Source organism: Lynx canadensis, chromosome E1 (genome assembly GCF_007474595.2).
Source record: "Lynx canadensis isolate LIC74 chromosome E1, mLynCan4.pri.v2, whole genome shotgun sequence".
Lineage (NCBI taxonomy): Eukaryota > Metazoa > Chordata > Mammalia > Carnivora > Felidae > Lynx > Lynx canadensis.
The window spans coordinates 27,024,416-27,045,161 of record NC_044316.2 but is presented as its reverse complement, the minus strand read 5'-3'; the positions used below and the strand labels follow the sequence as shown (position 1 = coordinate 27,045,161).

At 43.1% G+C, this 20,746-nt stretch overlaps 1 protein-coding gene across 2 annotated transcripts in view; it reads left to right on the top strand.

The window, feature by feature from the left end:
- YPEL2 (yippee like 2) overlaps positions 1-20,746 on the top strand; it is a 105,897-nt gene that overhangs the window by 65,844 nt on the left and 19,307 nt on the right. The window lies entirely within an intron of this gene.

Below are 20,746 nucleotides of genomic sequence, written 5' to 3'. Positions count from 1 at the left end.
CTGCTTATCTACAAATGTTTCTCTTATCTTTGGTATCAGAAATGCATGAATGACCTTTAGGATTTCTGTCTACTAACCCCCATATTAGACTCTCCAAACTTTTCTGCTTATACAAATTTCTTTGGGGGAAATTGGATTGCATTAAGTGAAGAGATAAAAGAATTGTAAAAAAACAAAATTATGTCACAAAGAGGCAGCATTATCTCTGAATAACTGGCTAACAAAGGGAAATGAGTATTCAGTTATAGTATACGGAGAATCAAGTCTTCTCACTCACTGAACAACTATGAAACATATATTAGATTCTAGGCGCTGGGTGACGGTTCAACCATTCTAATAAATCAGCTGTTTTTGTTTGCCTCCAGGATCATCCACATGCATAGCTTTGCATAACCAGTCAGTGTAAGTAATTTTGTATTCTGGTGCCTTCATTTAACACAGTAAATATTTTTGCCTACACTTGATTTTATACCATAACTTTTCCAAAAGCTTTTCTCCATGGCTTAGAGAGTTCTCACCTTGGTTAGGCAATTTAAATAGGGAAGAAAGAAGATATTAAAACCACACAAGTGTGTACATATTCGTGTGTTTTCGTATTGGTGAAATTATTTTAAAAGTCTGTTCTGTATAAAATAAGAAATACCTTATCTACTTCCCATGAATTTTTACTTATGCATTCTGGGCTGAGCTGCAATTGACTTTTATTTGTCCTTGAGCATATTATCTTATTCCTGTGACCTGTTTTGCTTCAGTGGATGTGTCTGTTATCATTTCATTCTTGTTTGCCTTTGGCAGACCAGGAGGAGAGAAAAGATAATGTGTGCTAGATACAACCAGTTTCAAACCAGCAATCCTCACACTTCAAGCTCTTACACCTCAGGGGCTGTCCAGGAGATCAGGCTGGGGAAAGTGAGGGGAGATCACTGATGTTCATGGAGTGCTTGGCTTGCGCCACACCTTGAATCGGGCACTTTGCCTACATGACCTCATTTAAGATCCTCGCAGTGAGGCATTTCCTCACATCATCCCAGGAGTCCTCACCACCCTATGGGAAAGTAATGACAAATGCTGATTATTCCCATTTTATAGATGATGAAATTGAGGTTAGGAAGTTTTCATGGGAATGACAGGGTCAGGAATCCCAGCCCTATGGTCTTTCCCTACACTGTGTTCCAAATTTTAGCACCTCTTTTCCTTCAGCCTTCTTAATTCTTGTATGGCTTCTTCACAGGATGCTTTCTTAGCCTGCCTGTCATGACTGCTTAATAAGTAGGGGTTCAGGGAATGTGAATTAAAAATTAATTTAAGCAAAGCCACAAAGGTCACTGCTGCCTGAAAGGTATTGTGTATCCCATAGCTGAGTGTAAGCTGGGCTTTGTTGTTTTCTAATACCCTGCAATAGATCCCATGTGTAATCCTTGGCCCCTTGATTAATAGTACGTACTTAATAACTGGTTGGTGAACATTGAATTAATGTGGATGGTGGAGAACTAACAGCTTTCAAAATCTGTTTAATATGTTAGTATCCCTAAGAGGAGAATGGAGAGGAGGTTGGCATTAAATGCTTCCTACACAAGGTAGGTAAATGGTTAAATCAGGAGCAATCAGTTTACTATTTGCATTTATTTATTCAACAAGCATTTTTTGGACATCTATTATGTGCCTAGTTTAGTCAGGGAACTAATCCTTGGGAGCAGAAAATCAGTGGTACTAATTATGCAGAGTGGGAGAACAAAGGGTTATGCATGGCTCTCCCTAGTTGGCCAAATATCCAGCCACATCAACCACCACCCTCATGGGCAGCTGTTTCCTGCAGAAGTAATTGCTCATAAATCCTTTAATCTGAACCTAGAGCAGGGCGCAGGGCATTCTCTGGAGTCAGTGAACCTGGTTTCAAATACTGGTTTCACTTAGTAAAAAGATAATCTATGTGCCCAGTGCCTGGCACATAGTAAGGACTCAGTAATAAAATGGCTGTTATGATTATGGATTGCTATTTGAATTGGGAGTGAAATGAAGAGGACTGTTGTGTTTTATTTTTATGTACATTATTTGCTTAATTTTGCAACAATCCTATGAAGCAAATACTCCATTTTACAGAGGAATAAACTAAGGTTCAGAGCATAAATAACATGCTCATGGAAGAGCTGGGATTTGTAAATTCTTGTTCTGATTCGAAGCCCCTCACCCCCTCCCAATCTGTGGCCCCAGCCTGCCATTCAGGAAACAGGAATAACTACCAAATAGGAAACTACTGGCAGATCAGACCAAGCACACACCAAACTATCATGGAAGTTTTGTTTTCTCCTCTTGTATTCTCCCCCCTTTTTTTTATGAAATAGAAATTCTGTCTTTTCCATTGGAAGTCAAGAGTTCAAACCTCAGGAAGAATTGTTATACCTTTATTTTATATGATTTCAGGCCTGTTGGTTGTAGGGCTGTGATTTTAAGGAAAAAAGTTGTTGCGTTCAGTTGTTCAGACTGATAGAAATGATGAAAGTAAAAAACTTGCCTACGTAGAAGTGACTAAAGTACCCTAACATACCACACCATCTCTGTGGGGCCATTCAGGGCTAACTCTCCAGGCCAGCTTGGAACAAGCCAAAGATTAAAAGTTTGCGTGTCATGAAGAGACTTCTAATTCCCCTCTAGGTGATACAGGATCTTTTTTCCCCCTAATGTTTATTTTTTGAGAAAGCGCACAAGCGGGGGAGGGGCAGAGACAGGGGACAGAGGATCCAAGCAGGCTCTGTGCTGACAGCAGAGAGCCCAACATGGGGCTCAAACTCACAGACCATCAGACCATGACCTGAGCTGAAGTTGGACGCTTAACTACTTAACCGACTGAGCCACCCAGGTGCCCCATGGGATCATTTTAATGAGAGACAGGATAGCTGGGAAAGCTGAATTTTTTAAGGCATTAGAAAATTATTTGAAAACTATGACAGAACTGTTAAATTATATTTATATTGAATTAAAACCATGCTAATGGTTTATTCCAAGCTCAGAAATAAGCAGGATAAAACAGAAAGAAGGTTGGCTTTGGAGTTGGACAGATGGGGATTTGAAGCCTGACTGCATGCTTATGTGTTGATCACTCTGAGGAAGTAACTGCAATTCTAGGGACTATTTTCCATCATCCACGAATTTAGGGATACCAGCAACCATACTCAAGTTATTGTTAGGATCAAATAGTAGCCATAATGTGTCCAGCACATTGACCCAATCAAATAGGACTTAGCAAGTGTCACCTTTTTTTTTTTTTTTTTTTGGCTGAGTATTGCTAGCACTATAGTGCTAGTTAGGATCTAATATTCATCTCTCCACACCACCTCTACAAAGGAAGAGAGGAAGTTAAGTCACCGACACTTGGTCATGAGTTTTATGAGCAGACAAACTAGAACACAGCACCTAGGTGATCAGGCAAGTAGTTGGTCCCTGCACCATGCACTTGCTTTTACTTCCAGAGTATGTACATTTATGGAAAGAAAAAAGGAAGGATATCAGCTAGAAAAAAAAATCCTTGAATTTTAGAATCCTGTTTGATAATTTTCATGGTAACCATCTTTATTGGTCTTCAATAAAGCATAATTTGCTTTTTATTCTTGCACCCTGGTCTGATATGCAGACAACATGCAGAAGCAGCAGAATGGTCTCAAATCTTGCTCACCTCCCCAGCCTCCCCTGGACTGCCTGCTTCTCATTCTGAGCTCATTCTCCAGAGCAAGGCCATGCAGGCACAGCAACCAAGCAGGGATATTTTATTTATGGCTTTAATAATGGAGTCTCTTGGGAAAATTTTGGTTTCCCATTCCGAGAAACAAAAATTCAGTCACAGTATGTTCTTAAAATTTATTACTGCTTGTTTTTTTCCTACCATATTCTTTGAGCCACCTTAATAGACTTTAAAATGTCCCTTCACAAAAGGAAGATAATTTGACCTGTCGTTCATTTGGTTGGTACGTTCTGTACCAGGCCAGCACAGTGTCAAAGATTAGGAATATAGGTTGATAATGTTGCTGCTGATGACATAATCCAATGTGGAACATGCCATGTGTATTACCGAAACTGCTGCCAGCCCAGCAGGAGCTTGTTTTGGCTTTGTCCAGTTCCCCGTCCCTTTTTCCCGCTGCTATTGGAAGAACAGCACCCACTTTTCCTGGAGGCACCCAGGTTTGAAGTTGTTTCCATGGTGACAGGGCATACCCAAGACTCAGGTTTCATTTCATTTTATATCTCCATGATATTATAAAGAAATAGCACCAGCGAGAATGCCAGCCATCTGAGGGAGGAAGATTGAGGAAAGGAAGAGCCACTGACCTTCTGGGGCCCTACCTATAGGAAGGACCTGTGGGAGTTTCTGTTTAACAAGGAGGTGTGGGTAGCCATCTTGCAAAGGAAAGGCCAAAGTTACCACAGAGATAACTGGTTTGGACCTGTTGTGTCCAATGCATCACATATTTCATCTTGCCTTGGGTAGACCCAGGTGTAGCCTATGGGTGATTTGCCCTAATAAGCTATGCCATGAGGCAGGCAGAACTCAACATGAGCATGCCTGTAAAGATCCTTTCTGTAGGCAGGAGGCTAACTGGCATGTGGGACTAAAAAGCAGTCTTCCAGGCTAGATTTAGCTGTGTGACCTTGGATAGGTTGGTTACCTTTTGAGGCTCAGCTGACTGATCTCTAAAAGAAAGTTGTGGTAAGAACTAAGTGTGATAATGTACATCAAGAGCTGAGATGGAGCCTGGCACCCCAGAGCTGAAGAAATGTTGGTTATTGTTGCTATCGTAGTGGTGAAGGCAAGGCAGGGATGTGTGGTTTTCAAAGTGGAAAAATGCATGTGTATCACTAGACAAATAAGAAGAATTAGAATAGGATGTTTTATAATGATTCTTTTTCTTTGCATGCATTTTCTAAGCATATTTTATTTTATATTTCTTTACATGTGTCTTGATATTTGGCAAATAGTAAATATCCCCCAAAACTTACACATTCTTTCAACAAGTATTTCTGAGCCAGACATTGTGCTAGAGATAAATAGACAGGGTCCCTGCCCTCAGGAAGTTTCTTCAATCCCTTCAGGGAGTACTTATTTAACAAAGGGGAGTGGGTGGTTGCCCAAAGAAGAAAAGATCAGAGCTACCATTGCAATTACTGGTTTGAACTGGAAAGTATAGTTATAGAAAGGCTTCCCAGAGACCTCTTGCTGCCTGTCTAACACTGGGTCCCTCTAGCTCTTGACCTAGGCCTGTGCTATGGTCCTTACTAGATTGTCTGTCTCCTTCCCCAGGACTCTTCCCAGAGTCCAGGTACCCGGACTCATTACAGTTTAAAAACTAACAGCTCAGTGATGTTGGATGAACAAATATTCATGTGGATGTAAGGATGGTCATCTAATAAAAGAATTATTCCTTTCAACCTCGACATAAGAGGAGACTAGTGATATTTATGGACTGTTGTGGGAGAAAGGAAAGATTGTTTTAGCTTTTACCTTCATTCCATTGGAAACAATAAGGTAAATGAGACAACGTTAGAAGATAGAAAAGGTAACTAAAGCAGGCATGTGTTTCACATCTCATGGTGGGAGTGAAGGTTCTCAAATGGTTTCATTCAGTCAAACCAAAGTACAAGGGTGGGGAGCATGGGGGCTGGCAGTCACTCATGTAATAGCAAGGAAAAGGGTTTCTCCACATGGGTATGTTGGACAAAGAGCTGAGCAACGTTTCAGGCACAAACATGGATCATTTCAGCTGGTTGGTCAAAGAGTGATGTGCTATCTGCTGCCCAAGGAAAGTCCTCAGCACTATGGCCTGGTGAGGCCACATGTGAGCTAATTCAGTCATAGGTTGGGCAGTCAATGAACATGAACTCTAATTCTTTCCATGGGGTCTCTTTAGGTTTAACCTTTTTACCTCCAGACCTCACTAATCTCTCTGACTACTTTCTTTCCCCCTCTCTCACCCCTAATCTCTTTGGGTGAGGGAATCCTTTTCAAGTGAGAGAGGTGGGGAAATCTTGCTTTCATTTATGGTATCTTCTCCCAAATGCTTTGTTCTTCCCTGGAATCTTTTTTTCTTACGTTTGATGGCCTAGGATTTCGAAACTCAAAAGCCAAAAATACAAATAGCTTTTCAAGTCAGATATAGTTTACAGATTGCAGAATTCACCTTCTTGAGGTGTACCTGAGTTTTAACAAATGGGTACAGTCGTGTAACTAACCATCACAATTAGATATAGAATATTTAAATCACCTCTAAAAGTTCCTTCATGTCCCTTTTATAGTGATCCCCCTCCTATCTCTAGCCCCCGACAACCATTGATCTATTTCTGTTCCTGTAGTTTTGCCTGTTCAGAACACCTTATAGTATGTAGCCTATTGAATCTGTCATAATACTTTAACATAATGCTTTAGAGATTCATCTGTTACTGCATGCATGAGTAGGTCATTCCTTATTTTTAAAAAAAATTTTTTAATGTTTGTTTATTTTTGAGAGAGAGACAGAGTATGAGTGGGGGAGGGGCAAAGAGAGAGGGAGACAAAGAATCCGAAGCAGGCTCCAGGCTCTGAGCTTGTCAGCACAGAGCCCCATGCAGGGCTCGAACTCACGACCCATGAGATCATGCCCTGAGCCGAAGTTGGACACGTAACTGACTGAGCCACCCAGGAACCCCAGTAGGTCATTCCTTCTTATTGCTGAATAGTATTCCCTTGTATGGATATACTGCAGTATATTTATCCATATGGGCACTTGTGTTGTTGCCAGTTTCTGTCTATTATGGAAAAAGCTGCTATAAACACTTGTGGATAGGTTTTTGTGCATATTATGTATATATTTTTACCATTCTTGGGGGAAAACCCTCAAAGTCAAATTGTTGAGTTATATGGCAAGTGGTTGTTTGTATTTAGAAGGAACTAACAAACTTTTCCAAAAGTGTTTGTGCCATTTGCATTTCTACCAGCAGTCCATGACAGTTTTCAGTTTCTCCACATGCTTCTCAGCATTTGGAATTGTCTGTTTGTTTGTTTATATTTCAATTTAGTCATTCTGAGAGACATAGATTCTCTTTTTTTTTTTCCTGATTTCTGCTGCCACATTCCTCCCATGGGATAAATGTACAAAAATTCTTTTCTGACCAAACAAGGTAAAGAGTGGGGAAGAATTTAAAAGTGATTTTGCATTATAAGAACAAACATATCTTTTGCTTCATAAGAAAACATACATAAGAATGAAAAAATGAAGATGTGAGAAAGCAGGTACTGGGAAGAGGGACCAGGTTAGGAGCTCATAAGCTCTCCAAAATGATTGCTTTCTGATTAATCCATTTAGAAAAACCCACTCTCCTCTCTCTCTCTGGGCATAGATTATAAAAACCAAGCCCTTTCTATTAATTCTTGTTTTCTAACCTAGTATCCTTTAAACCAGAAAGGTAGCTTTGCAGAAGGATGGCTGCGATGACAGTATTGCTAAAATAGCTACATGTAAAATAATTATAAAAGATTGCACGTTCAAAAGAAAACTTCAACCTTAACCCCAAATTATTTCTTTCTTTCTTTCTTTCTTTCTTTTCTTGTTTCTTTCTTTCTTCTTCTTTCTTTTCTTTCTTCTTACTTTCTTTCTTTCTTCTTTCTAGAAAGTGATTTGCCATGAAGCCTTTGAAACCTTTTGAGGAATTATCTTGTTCTTTTCCTTGTTACTCCTCATTCACTCATTGGCACACAATGAATACAATTTATAATCTTGGCCATTTAGTTCAAGATCCCCGTGATACTCTTATGACATCTGAAAGAGGCTGCTAGGGGCGCCTGGGTGGCTCAGTCAGTTAAGCGGCCAACTTCAGCTCAGGTCATGATTTCGCGGTCCGTGAGTTGGAGCCCCGCATCGGGCTCTGTGCTGACAGCTCAGAGCCTGGAGCCTGTTTCAGATTCTGTGTCTCCCTCTCTGAACCTCCCCCGTTCATGCTCTGTCTCTCTCTGTCTCAAAAATAAATAAACGTTAAAAAAAAATGTAAAAGAGGCTGCTAGAATCAGCATCTAGGAAACTCAGGTCTGAAACAGAGACTACAACCCCTTCTTTCTGCATGAGAATTGAAAGGAAGGCATTTCTTCCAACCATGTGTGGGATACACACTGGGGGGATCTGTTTATCCAGGTTGCTTCTTGTACACCCCTGTGTGGCCAACAGGAGGAACAAAACAGCCTGTAGTCTACCCTGAAAGTCTCTATATCCCACTTCTTTTCCTCCTTCCTTCTTTTGCTGTTTGTATCCAGGCTGCCTACACCAATCACCTTTTTCCAAATGCAAGGGAGAGCAAAGGGGTAAAAGGGTGGGAGTTTTGAAGAATTCAAGTAATCTGCTGATTGGTTGGCAATGCTTACTTTTGGTTTCTAGGCAATAAATCATGACTTAGAAGCAGAAAGCCACTCCCAGTTTCCACTACCATCTGGATCCATATTCCCCAAGGTCCTGTGTCCAAGGTGACCCAGCACTATGGTAAATGCAAAACCTGCTAAAATTGAGTGTCTATGTTTGAGAACCAGACTCTAGACATTTGATTCCATGAGTGATGGTGACATAATGGGGTCAAGTGAAGCTGTCAGGAAAATAGTTACTAATAATAGCTCTTATGTATTGAGCACTAGCTCTGTGCCAGTCATCAAATGCTCCATATGTTCTTTTTTCATTAGCCTTCACATTAACCCTATAATGTAGGCCCTATTATTAATTCAGTTTTAAAGTAAAAACAAACAAAAACAAAACAACCCCCCCCCCCAAAACCCTTGGGCTTAGTGAGATGGTGACTTCCTACATGCCCACAGCTAGCAGATGGTAGACCCAAGTTTTAAACCTAGATAATGTGACTCCAAAGTCTCCATTCTTAACCACTCTATAACTACAATCTGAGCCCCGCTGCAGTAAAAATCCCCAGGTAGATAAATCTAACAATGGGAAAGTGTGAGAAAAAACGTTTCCCAGGTTTTGAAATCTACTTCTACTTCGAAAATCAATTCGTTTCAACAAGTCACTCATTTATTCACTTAACAATGACTTTTTAACATGTACAGATGCTGGAGATACAGCAGTAACAAGGTAACTATGGTTCCTGCCCTCGTGGACCTTACAATCATAAAGAGAGACAGTTTGTAAAGAGAAAATTGCAATGAAAAAATGGTATGTTTCATCAGAGTTATGAAGGGCAATGCCAAAGAAGAGGAAGAGGTTTCTAAATTTGGTTATGAGAGTGAGAAAATGCTTCATAGAGGAGGCATCTTAGGAGCTGAGTCTCAAAGAATATAGAGGGATCACTGATAGACAAGGTATGTGCGCAGACATGCACATATGTAAGGGAAGGTATGGTGTTGCACCGATGAGATAAGAAGGAAGCATTGTGGGCAGAGAGGGCAACCCAACCCCAGTATTCACATTTGAGAGAGCACACGTTTGGTGATGCCTGTAACAGGGTTCAAGGTAAACAGCAGGAGAGGAGGAAGAGGCTGCATAAGGTGGGTGGAGCCACGTCTTGAAATGCCTTTTAAAGAGTTTGGGTTTTTTGTTTTGTTTTGTTTCTGTTTGTTTGTTTATATTTTTAATGTTTATTTGTGTGTGTGTGTGTGTGTGAGAGAGAGAAAGACAGCACGAGTGGGGGAGGGTCAGAGAGAGAGGGAGACACAGAATCTGAAGCAGGCTCCAGGCTCTGAGCTGTCAGCACAGAGCCTGATATGGGGCTCAAACTCATGAGCCACCATATCATGACCTGAGCCAAAGGCTGAGGCTTAACCAACTGAGCCACCCATGTGCCCCAAGGAGTTGTGTTTTAACTCATGGGCAGCAAGAAGCCATTTAAAGATTTTGAACAGACACATGACGTGACCGGATGGGCATCAAATTCCAACTTGGTCAGTTATGGAAGGAAGGAGTAGAGAAAGGCAGAGAGGGAGATACTTTAGGAGGATGTGGTAATATTGCAGATGAGAAAAGATGCAATGTCTAACCGAGGGTGGTAACCATGGAGACAGAGAGGAAGAGCTGAATGAGAGTATGATTAATAAGGCAGAATCCACAGGACTTGATTGTTCAGTGAGGTGGCATAAGGGCTACCTACACAGGCTATGTGGTTTCAGATTGCATTGATCCCATACACTTCCTAGCAGTGTGACTTGGCCAAGTTACTTAAGCCATCTGCCTCAGCCTCCTCATCTGTAAAATGAGGATAATAATAGGATTTGCAGCATAGGGTTGTGGTAAAGATCAAATGAGATCTATGTGCCTAGAACAGCATCTGGCACAGTAACTGCTCAACAAATTTTGTATTTTCATTATTTTAGTGATAGAAAGTGAGGGATCTAAGCTGGGTCCCAGGTTCCTGACCTGAGTCACTGTACCAACATGAGCTAGGTGTAGGATACTCTCCTTGAGAAAGCTGTAGTCTAATAGAACACCTACTAGAAACACTGTGGAACTGATTGTACCCTCGTAGGCCCCAACTAAGATTTGCTGTTCTAGTTTAGCCATGAAAGTGATACTGCTGAGTAGCTCTAGGTTCTGGGCTGCCTGACTCACAGCAATATTTTCTGCCTTTATTCTGATCAAGTTGTCCCAAAGATATTTTTCAAACATCAAAAATATTTCATGTGATCCTAATGCTTTGAAAGTAATCCCAGATCATTGAAAAAAGTACTAGAAAATACTCCCTGAAAGGTAATTTCTTCAAATATATATATATATATATGTATATTTGTATATATGTGTATATATGTATATGTATATGTGTATATATATGTATATATGTATACATATATATACAAATATGTATATATATGTGTGTGTGTATGTGGTGTGTATATCTTAAAGCTTTCTAGAACTTACTATATGTTTTTCCTCTAGTCACTTTATTATAAATGATTTTTAGTAAGTATATTGCCTCCAATCCATACATCCATTGATCCATCTATCCACCCACGAACCCTCCATCCACCCACCCATCCATCTATATCCACCCACACACCATGTGGTATGCATAGAATTTGGAGCCAGGGGCACCTGGGTGGCTCAGTTGGTTAAACATCGACTTTTGATCTCAGCTCAGGTCTTGATCTCAGGGTTGTGAATTTGAGTCCCGTGCTGGGCTCCACACTGGGCCTGGAATCTTTAAAAAAGAGAGAGAGAGAGAGAGAGAGAGAGAGAGAGAGAGAAGAATTTGGAGCCAGACACATCACTGTTAAGCATTACTACTTAGTAACAGTGATGCCTTGAGGCTGTTATGTCAGTTCTCTGAACCAGTTCCTGTTTGTAAAATAAGGATTCGAACAAGTATCTCCTCACAGTTCTCCTGTGAGGATTCAATCAGACAATGACTATAAAGTATGGAGCACAGCACTGTGCATGTACTAACACTCTACTACTGGTAGCTGCTTTTATTACTTTGCACGCCAGGCATTGTGCCAGACACTGAGCATACAGCAGGGAACATGAGAGTTAGGGACGCTGCCCGCCTAGAACTTTCAGTCTAGAGGAAAAGAAAGATATGAAATAAGTAATTTTTCCCAGACAATCCCATCTCATTATATAGCACTACTATCTTCCCAGCTTACTAGGTTCAAAATCAAGACATCTTGATTCCCCTCTATCAGTCCCCACCCCCATATCTAACCCATAGGGAAGTCTTTTTAGCTCTACCCCTAAATATATCTCAAATCTGGCCAGATTGCACCATCTCCAACGCTACAACCTGGTTCAAGCATTCATCTACCTTTCCTGGACTCCTGCAACAACTTCCGTAACTGGTCTCCTTACTTTCACTCATGCCCCTTATAGCACATTTCCAAGAATAGCCACAGGAAACCTTGCATAGCATAAATCAGATCTTGCCGGTCCTCTGCTAAATGCTGCAATTAGAATAAAATTCAACCTTCAAGGCCCTACATACTCTGGCACCTGCAGCTTCACTACCCACAACCATGTGGAAATTCTTTCTGTACCTTGAATGCATCCAGCTTGTTTCTGCTTAGGGACTTTACACTGAGGTCTCCAACTGCTTAGGATGCTCTTCTCTATATCTTACCATGTCTGGCTCCTTGTGCATCAGGTCTCTAGTCAGATGTCGTCTCAGAGAGGCCTCCTCTGGCAACACTACCTCATTACCCCTGCCCCTCATCACTCTATTCTCTTACCTTGTTTTATTTCTTTATATCATTCTCTGTCTATCCTTCCTTCCTTCCTTCCTTCCTCTTCCTCCCTCATCCCTTTTTTTCTCTTTCCTTCCTCCTTCCCTCTCTCCCTCCATCCCTCTTCTTGCTATTTTTCTTTCTTTTTCAATCTCTACATATAGCTGGTCTCATGAGGGGCAGGACTTTGTCTTCTTGCCTCCATATCTATGTGCCTTGAATAGTACTCAGCACATAGTAGGTGCTCCATAAATATTGTTTAAATCAATGATTAAATGACTGGTTGAGGTAATTCCAGCAACGTGTGTGATCACAGGAACAATACTACTGGGGCAGCAGGGTGACAGTTGCTCAACTATGTATTGGAAAAGATTTCCATCTGTCTGAGAGTTAAATTCAGTCCTGCCTGATAGAAAGAACTTGGACTAGAATTTTCTCAGGATTTCTTCCAATCTGAGATTCTGGGATCCATGCCCTTCACCATGTCCTGAAGTATCCTTTCACCTGGTTTTTAGCAATACACAGATTAAAAAGCCACGGTGGCCAAGTGGTTGGTGAAATGGAGATCTGGACACCATTCTTAACAGGGCAATCAGTTCCTTTCCTGAAAGAGGCACTGCCAAGAATTCTACACGGTTATTTTATAGCTGATATAATAACAAAGACCCCTATTTGTAGTGCATCTACTGTAACATTCCATTCATCTGGCATACCTCTTGACTAATTCTTATAACAACTCTGCAGAGTAGGTGTTATCCTCCTTCTCACCTTGCATATGTGGAACCTGAGGCCCAGAGAAGAATCCTTACTTGTCTAAGGTCACAAAGCTGGTAAAAGGGGGAGCTGTGGATTCAAACCCAGGTCTTCTGGCTCTGATATCTAGGCTGGTTCCACAACAGTCTAGAGAGCCAACTCCTTAAAGTGGGAGTAGATGGTGTTGATACAGAACTAGCTAATGCTAATTTAGGAAAAACAATCCTGAGATAAAGAGTTATAGAAAGAAGACTTCTTAATTAGCCTGCTGGCCCAGCAAGAATGGTGAGTTTTAGCTCCTGTAGGTCAGAGCTATTTGGCATCTGGGGATTCAAGGGCAGGACTATAGGGACCAAGGAGGAAAACTGTTTTCAAAAACAAAGAAGGGCTTCTGTGAGCTGCATCAGGGAGGGCAGTATGCTCATAGTGATGAGAACATGCTGGGGGACAGGAACAAGGAAGAGGTTGTAGGGAAGAAAAAATGTACCAGAAAGGTTCTGGACAGAAGACAGATGGGTGTGGGGGTGGGGGAGAAAGGGAAGAGAAGCAAATGCATCCACAGCAGGAGATTTAGAAGAACTGTTTGTAGCCCCTGACCTTCTCCCAGAATGTTCTTCACTGCATCCTGGCTGTGGTACACTTTCATTCTTCTTAGAGCCTTTCATTAAAGACAAGGAAACTTAGCTGAGCAGTGAGGGAAGATCTTCGTGGGCAACTGCCACTGAAATCCCAAGTCCTTAATGTCACCTCCTAGAGATGCCTTCCCTCATCTAAATGAGACCCCCCCCCATAATTCTCCTATTACTGTACCTGATACTTCTCTCAATAGCATTTCTCACATTTATAATTACATAGTTAGTAATTTTCATGGACATTGTCGTCTCGCCCCGTAGGGCAGAGACCATCTTTGTTTTATTTGCCAACGTGTATAGAACAGCACCTAGAATGGTGCTCCTGTTCTAGAACGGTGAGGTAAATGTTCAAGAACTATTTGTTAAGCACCTGAAGGAGTGAATGGTGTCTGGGCGTCTGATCCTAAATCGAGTGGTCTCTGTGCCATGTGAATAAATTATGGTTTACTCATCCCCTCAACATGTACCTATAGATAAAATCAGGTTAGAATTAATACCAAGGATAGATTCAAAGAGGAATTAAGGATCATTATCCAAGAGATATCAGGGGAAGCCCTGCTCGTCTGCCTACTGAAGTGAAGGAATTCTGGGCTGCTTTTATGGAAATGAGCCTTAGTCAATTTAGCCCCAGCTCTCTCCTCCCCTACACCTGTCCCCTGTCAGTGCCCACTTGGGGGCAGATCATGGGGGCAGGTCATGCTAGGGCTTGCCCCACCTTGCACTGCCAGGAGCTCTGGCTGTTTCCCATCAGATATATGCTGGTTGTTGGCAAGAAAGAAGGAAGCAAGCTGTAGCAGGAACAAAGTCCGCCAGCCTCCCCACCCCCACAGACTTGAAGTAGTTGGTTGAAGGAAGCCAGCTGGTGCTAGGTTAAAGAGACCATTATTTGCCATCTAGTAAGCAAGTGTTTTTGCGGGGAGGGGTGAAGTTTATTCTCAGCAGGTTGGAAAACAGGGCATACATGAGATTTTGTTTTCTCCTTCGGCCTTGCTGATAGCAGAGTTCCTCTTGAGGTTTGGTTGACCTGGTTCTTTTAAGGGAGACCCTGAAATAATAGATAAGCACATGGTAGTGGAACAGGACAGATGCCCTTCCCTACCCATCGACTACCCAATTCTTCCTGATGCCATCCTTTGTTTATGAACTGTGACAAATGTTACTAGGGAAGATAAATGGAGCCAGGAGACTCCTCACTGTGACCTCAGCAAGAGGCACTGTGGGCCAGACTAGGCCTCAATTTGGGACTTCTGAGTGGTATGAATCTAGAGAAGGGAAACAAAGTTCTAGTTGTTCTTGTGAGCCTTCATTATCAGAGATGTTTACGTCATGAGTCCGCACATTTAGAGATGCTGGTCTTTTTTTTTTTTTTTTTTTTTTTTTTAATTTTTTTTTTTTAACGTTTATTTATTTTTGGGACAGAGAGAAACAGAGCATGAACGGGGGAGGGGCAGAGAGAGAGGGAGACACAGAATGGGAAACAGGCTCCAGGCTCTGAGCCATCAGCCCAGAGCCTGACGCGGGGCTCGAACTCACGGACCGCGAGATCGTGACCTGGCTGAAGTCGGACGCTTAACCGACTGCGCCACCCAGGCGCCCCGAGATGCTGGTCTTTTTATTCCACTAGTGTGAGAGGCTTGGACAGTCTTGGTGTGCCCTCATGCTTCCTGCCTTTTATCTTCTGGAAAGAAAATTAAGAGTTTATTAATCACCTTCTGTATTCTAGGTACTATACTAGGCATATTTTCCACAGTTGTCTCAGTTCATTTGCATTAAAACCATTTCAGGAGAGATTATTATTATTATTCCCTTTGTGAGAAGTTGGAGGTTCAGAAAAGTAGAATACATTTACTAAGCCCTCTTAGCCAAGAGGCTGAGTCATAATTTGAACCCAGGGTGTCTCACTCCTAAACTTGTGTGTTCTTCCAATTTAGGGTTCTCAAAGAACAAAGATGCTGGAACACATTACAGGATGACCTGACTACGTTGCTTAATAGTATGAATCTATCACTAAAGGTTGTTCAGTGTGTCTGCTTTCCGAGGAGAGACAGAGGAGGAGGGAGAGGAGAGTGGAATGAAAACAATTTTTTTTGCTGGCGTTCAATCTGCTCTCAGCACCTTGTCCCATCCAGACAATCAGAGCCTCTCTAAATAGGCCACCTTATTATTATAGTGTGTTGGAAAGGTGACCTGGGTGAGGACAAACCCCAGCTTGGACCAGAACTTCCATCCAGGGTAACTGACGACTCTTATTGCATAAAGCCGCAGTTTTTGCCGCCCTGTCCAAGGCTCCATAAATGAAAGTTATTCCGAATGCTTGCCTCCCACCCTAAATTGGGGCAGCTCAGCAAGACAGAAACCCCAAAGCAGTGACTTGTCCTGGAGGCCAATGACTTAGTTACCCCAACCTGTATCCAGCTGCTCCTTCTGCAGAAATCAAGCCCCCAACTCTGCCTTCTGGGACCAAGTGTGAGCTCTTACCGGCCCTCGGCAACACAACTCCAGGAAGTTTGCTGCTTCCTTATTTGAGATGTATTATTAAACTGTAATCATACTGTGAGTGAAGCCAGCCAAAGCAGTGGCTATTAATAGGGAGGCGAAGAAAGCTGACTCAGGAGGAGGCTGACTTAGGCTGGACGGGAGAGCCTGGCCACCTTGGCCTACAATCCTCAGTGAGAGGTCAGCAAGAGAGAGAGAGAGAGAGACCTGAGCTCATTTTGTTCCTGGGCCGGAGGTCCAGCACTATCTGGGTTTCTCAACTTTGGCAATAGAAACCTAAGCGGTCCCGATCAAAGGGCTATGTAGCCATCTTTCCCAGGTCCTTGGGGAGTCTCAGGGCCCGAGCACATATAGCTGAAATAGCTAAGCCGCAACAGAGCTGTAACTCATCCCTCACAATGTGACTTGGAGCAGGGCCGTGGAGGGCTACCTTCTGAGGCCTCCCTCAACCGAGAAGGCAGTGCTGACCCAGCCCTGCACTGGCCAGAGCTCCCCATCGGCAGAGATGTCAGAGTAGGGAGATTCTATTTCTGGCTTCTCTATAAGGCTTGGGGAAGTGGCTGTTACAGAAAGGTGGAAGCGGAGAGGTGAAGGTCCACAGTGAATGAAGGGCATGGTCCAGAAAGGCCTGATAATGTGGCAGAAAGTTTTCCACAGTTCCTGTAAATGCAGTGCATTTCTCAGGGAGTTAGGGCTTCAGCCATTTGGTAGACTCACCATCACCTGCAGCTGGAAACAGGATAGATTCTAAAATCTGGCGCATGCTATGCCACCCGGAAAAACAGAACTGCTCCCCAGATGCTGGGTTCCTAGTATCCCTTAGTCCTCTACCAGGCATGGAACACCTGCTCTCTATGCTGCTACACTGAGTCCCACCAGCCCCATCGGGTGGCTATTATTATCCGTCTTCTCAGAGGGAAAAAGTGAGATTCAAAGAGGTAAAGTGACAGTCACAGAGCTAGAAGGTGACAAAGATAGGACTGAAATCTAGGTCTGTCAGTGGTCTAAGGAAAGGCCAGGCTGTAGCAAGCTGCCTTTGTGCCTGGGCACGTAGACCCAGTTGTCCCTCCCTCTGCTGCTACTCCAGTGCTCTCACTGAGTCAGGGTGATGGCAGTCTGTGTGTGGGTTGCTGGGAGGTGCTGTGATCTCCTCACCATTCTTTTGGTTGGTTAGGTATGTCTATGGGTAGTTTCCTCCAGATGGAGGATTCATCTTGTTCCTGATCTCTGAAGAAAGAGGGTCAGATGGAGATAGGATATGGAAGATTTTTCCTGTCCCTCCTAAAATATTTACGAAGCACTATTAGGCTCAGCTCTGGGTGGCTTGGCCACTTTCAGACTACAGAACAATTTAATGTTGATCTGGTATTTTTCTCACATGTACTAGGAACCATCCGCATGTGTATAATAATAGACACCTTAGACACTTAGATCTATAAAATACTTTTTTTACTGATAGGGTGGACTTTCCTTCCACTGATTGACTTTTAAAAAAAATTTTTTTTAATGTTTATTTATTTTTGAGAGAGAGAAAGAGACAGAGTATGAGCCAAGGAGGGGCAGAGAGGGAGGGAGACAGAATCTGAAGCAGGCTCCAGGCCCGACGCAGGGCTTGAACTCATGAAGTAGAGATCATGATCTGAGCTGAAGTCAGACGCTTAACTGACTGAGCCACCCAGCCGCCCCTCCACTGATTGTCATATGGGTCACTTCCTGAAACTGAAAGAGATCTCCAGGATCCCAGACACCAGCTCCTAAGCTCTAGCAAGTTCATGAGGGAAGAGTTTCAACTTCCAGTTATCAGGGAGCCCTAAACACAGAAGTGGACCAGACCAGGCTTACAGGAATTTGTTCATCATTTTATAGCACATCTCGAGGGGGTTGAAGAGTAATTTCCAAGCCCTCCTGCAGTAGATATTCTAAGCTATTGTTTGGGGTCTTAGGTACTCTTTTGGTCAATTCCTTTTTCTTCCTTTTTCAAAAGGTAAACAAATAGCCTAACAGTAATAACAGTCAACAGGATGGTGGCGTATATCCAGGTTCAGACTACTTACTGTAGTCAAAGTTAATTAATTCCCACTGTACTTCGAACTAGGTCACCTGCAGGTCTGTGCTGAGGCCTGACCTGGCTGACAGGGGAAGGCATTTCTAATCTGTCTCTTGGTGTGCTGTCTGGGCAGGCAGGTGGAGAAGGGGGTATTTTTCACCTTTGCGTGGGATTGTCTCTCCTCTTCTCCTCCCGGGAGGTGACCATTTTCAGATCTGTGGGTGGGGAGGAAAATCTTCTCTTCCAAAATAATCTCTTTCTGCAGTGGGGTTTGAAGCTGGACCAAGCTGCTAGCGCTATTTTTACCCAGCTTGCAATTCAGGGTGTAAATAGCAACTCTGGCTGTTTTTTCCCACAGCTGACAACAGAGTCAACCTCTTCAAGGCAGAGGCATCCTAGCATTTTGCACAAAGGAAACAGAACAAAGGTTGCTCTCGGGCCCAGGGAATGACCCATGACCATTAGGTCAGCGTACAAACAGGGGTGGCATCTCCATGGTTGTGTGATCTCTGTCACTGCTGTAAATACCAGGCCCCATGATACCTCCTCGGCGGAGGCTGATTTAAAGAAGCACAATGTAGAGTCACGAGGGAATGGCAGGCCTGGAAATCTCTCTGCCTGAGCACGCTGAGGGTTCCAGGCGCTTGAGCAGCTCTAGGCCACAGCAGCTCTTGCCCTTGCTCTCCCTCGTGCATTAGCAAGTACTTCTTAAAAGGTTGCTGCCCTTGGAGGGTGTCTTACCCCAGACCCAACAGATCAGGGGCTGAGGAAAGACAGAAAAAAAAACACCTACAAGGCTGTCCAGATGACAGACTGTCTCTAAACATATGTGCCTCCCATTTCTCAAGTGATTGGAGGCCTCGCTGTCTTCAGTATGAGAAAGTGTCATTTAGAGGTCATGGTAACGGGACTCGCTACCATCCATGCTGCATGTGAGCAGAAGCTGTGAGAAACTAACCAGAGCCTTGGGTTATGGTTCCAGCTGGCCTGGATGAGATAGGAAGCTCAGCCTCCCAGGCGCCCCCTCATTGGTACTGTTGATGAGTGGGATAAAACAACAAAGACAGAGGTGAGCCCATCACAGTTGGCAATTCTCAACTGATTCTCTTCTGGGAAACAAAACAGACTTCACTGGCTTTTTCCTGAGGCCAACTTTTTTACCCACATCTTTCCCTGGCCTTTTTGGACTGAAATTAGAAAGGAGTATGGGTCAGCAGGAATGCCCTTCATTATGAATTACACAGCAGTTCTTCATGGAAATGCTCATTCCCTTCCTCTGGGTACACACCAATCAATCATTAATCAATAAGAGACTTCTCAAATATCTACTGCATACTCAGACCTGGGCATTTAGATACATGTTTTCAAGTTTCAGATTCTTCCCGCAGATGACGTCTGGGGTAAGAAAGGGATTAGAGGACAGGTAAGCAGCTGAGTAACCCCCAAATCTGCTTTCTTGGAAGTGGTTTCTGTGCAGCTGCTTGGAATTGATTCTGGGCAAGCTGTTAAATTGCAAAACTCACTGCCAATTATCAATAACTAAAGTGCATTGGAGAGCTTTTGATGGTAAAAATAGGGGCAGGTAATAGAGGAGAAAATAGCTTTGCCTTTGAGAAGAGAAGATGGGAACATATTGTCTCAATCTGCTGTGTTGTGGGTTTCCACTGTTAGCTTGGGTTCTGTCCCAGAACTGGCCAGCAAAACCTACTTAGTGACCTCCAGCAAAAAGTCCACCAGGGAGCTGTGCAGGATGAGATCAAAGCTTTGTCTTAGCAGCCAGAAGAGATTCGTGCTGGGTTCAGGGCATCCTGGTTCTCACTGCTCAGAGTGGCATTAAACAGCCAACAGCACAGTTTTCAGTAAAAACTTGTTGAATTTTAAATATTTATGTACCAAATGCACCCTATATACCAAATATCTAGTTGATCTGGTAATTCTTTTGTCCACCAAACTTCAGATTTACAACGATGGTTTTGGGGAAATCCCCTTGGAGCCTTGATGGTAAATGTTTACCTTAAAAAAATAAAAAAAACCCAAAACACTAAAGCAGGAAAAATGCCCTGGTGAGGTGAAACCAAAAGCATGAGGCACACAGTCACATTTGCAAGACTGACCATTTGTTTTTGAAAAATGCTCCCAGCCCACCCTTGACATGGGGAAATTTGGAAGGTGGTAACAGACTTCCTGTCTAGTATTTCCCTAGATTTCCTGGAATCCACTTTGAAGGACTGTTTCCCTTGTGTCACCAAAGAGTTAAATGTTGGCTCTGCTCTCCTGGTGACTAATAGGCACCATGTGGCTCTGAGATCAGCGAGAAAGAAACTGACAGTCGGTGTGGGAAGTGTGTGAGGTTTCAGTGCTCTTGAAATGCCTTTGATGGACATGGGGAGTGCACACAAGGGTTGTTGCCACCTAGTGCCCCTGGTTGTGTCATTTTAACATGAATTCTTATTTCTTCCTATGAATTTTGCATGATTTAAAATGAAGATTTCTGGGGCGCCTGGGTGGCGCAGTCGGTTAAGCGTCCGACTTCAGCCAGGTCACGATCTCTGCGCCCCGCGAGTTCGAGCCCCGCGTCAGGCTCTGGGCTGATGGCTCAGAGCCTGGAGCCTGCTTCCGATTCTGTGTTTCCCTCTCTCTCTGCCCCTCCCCCGT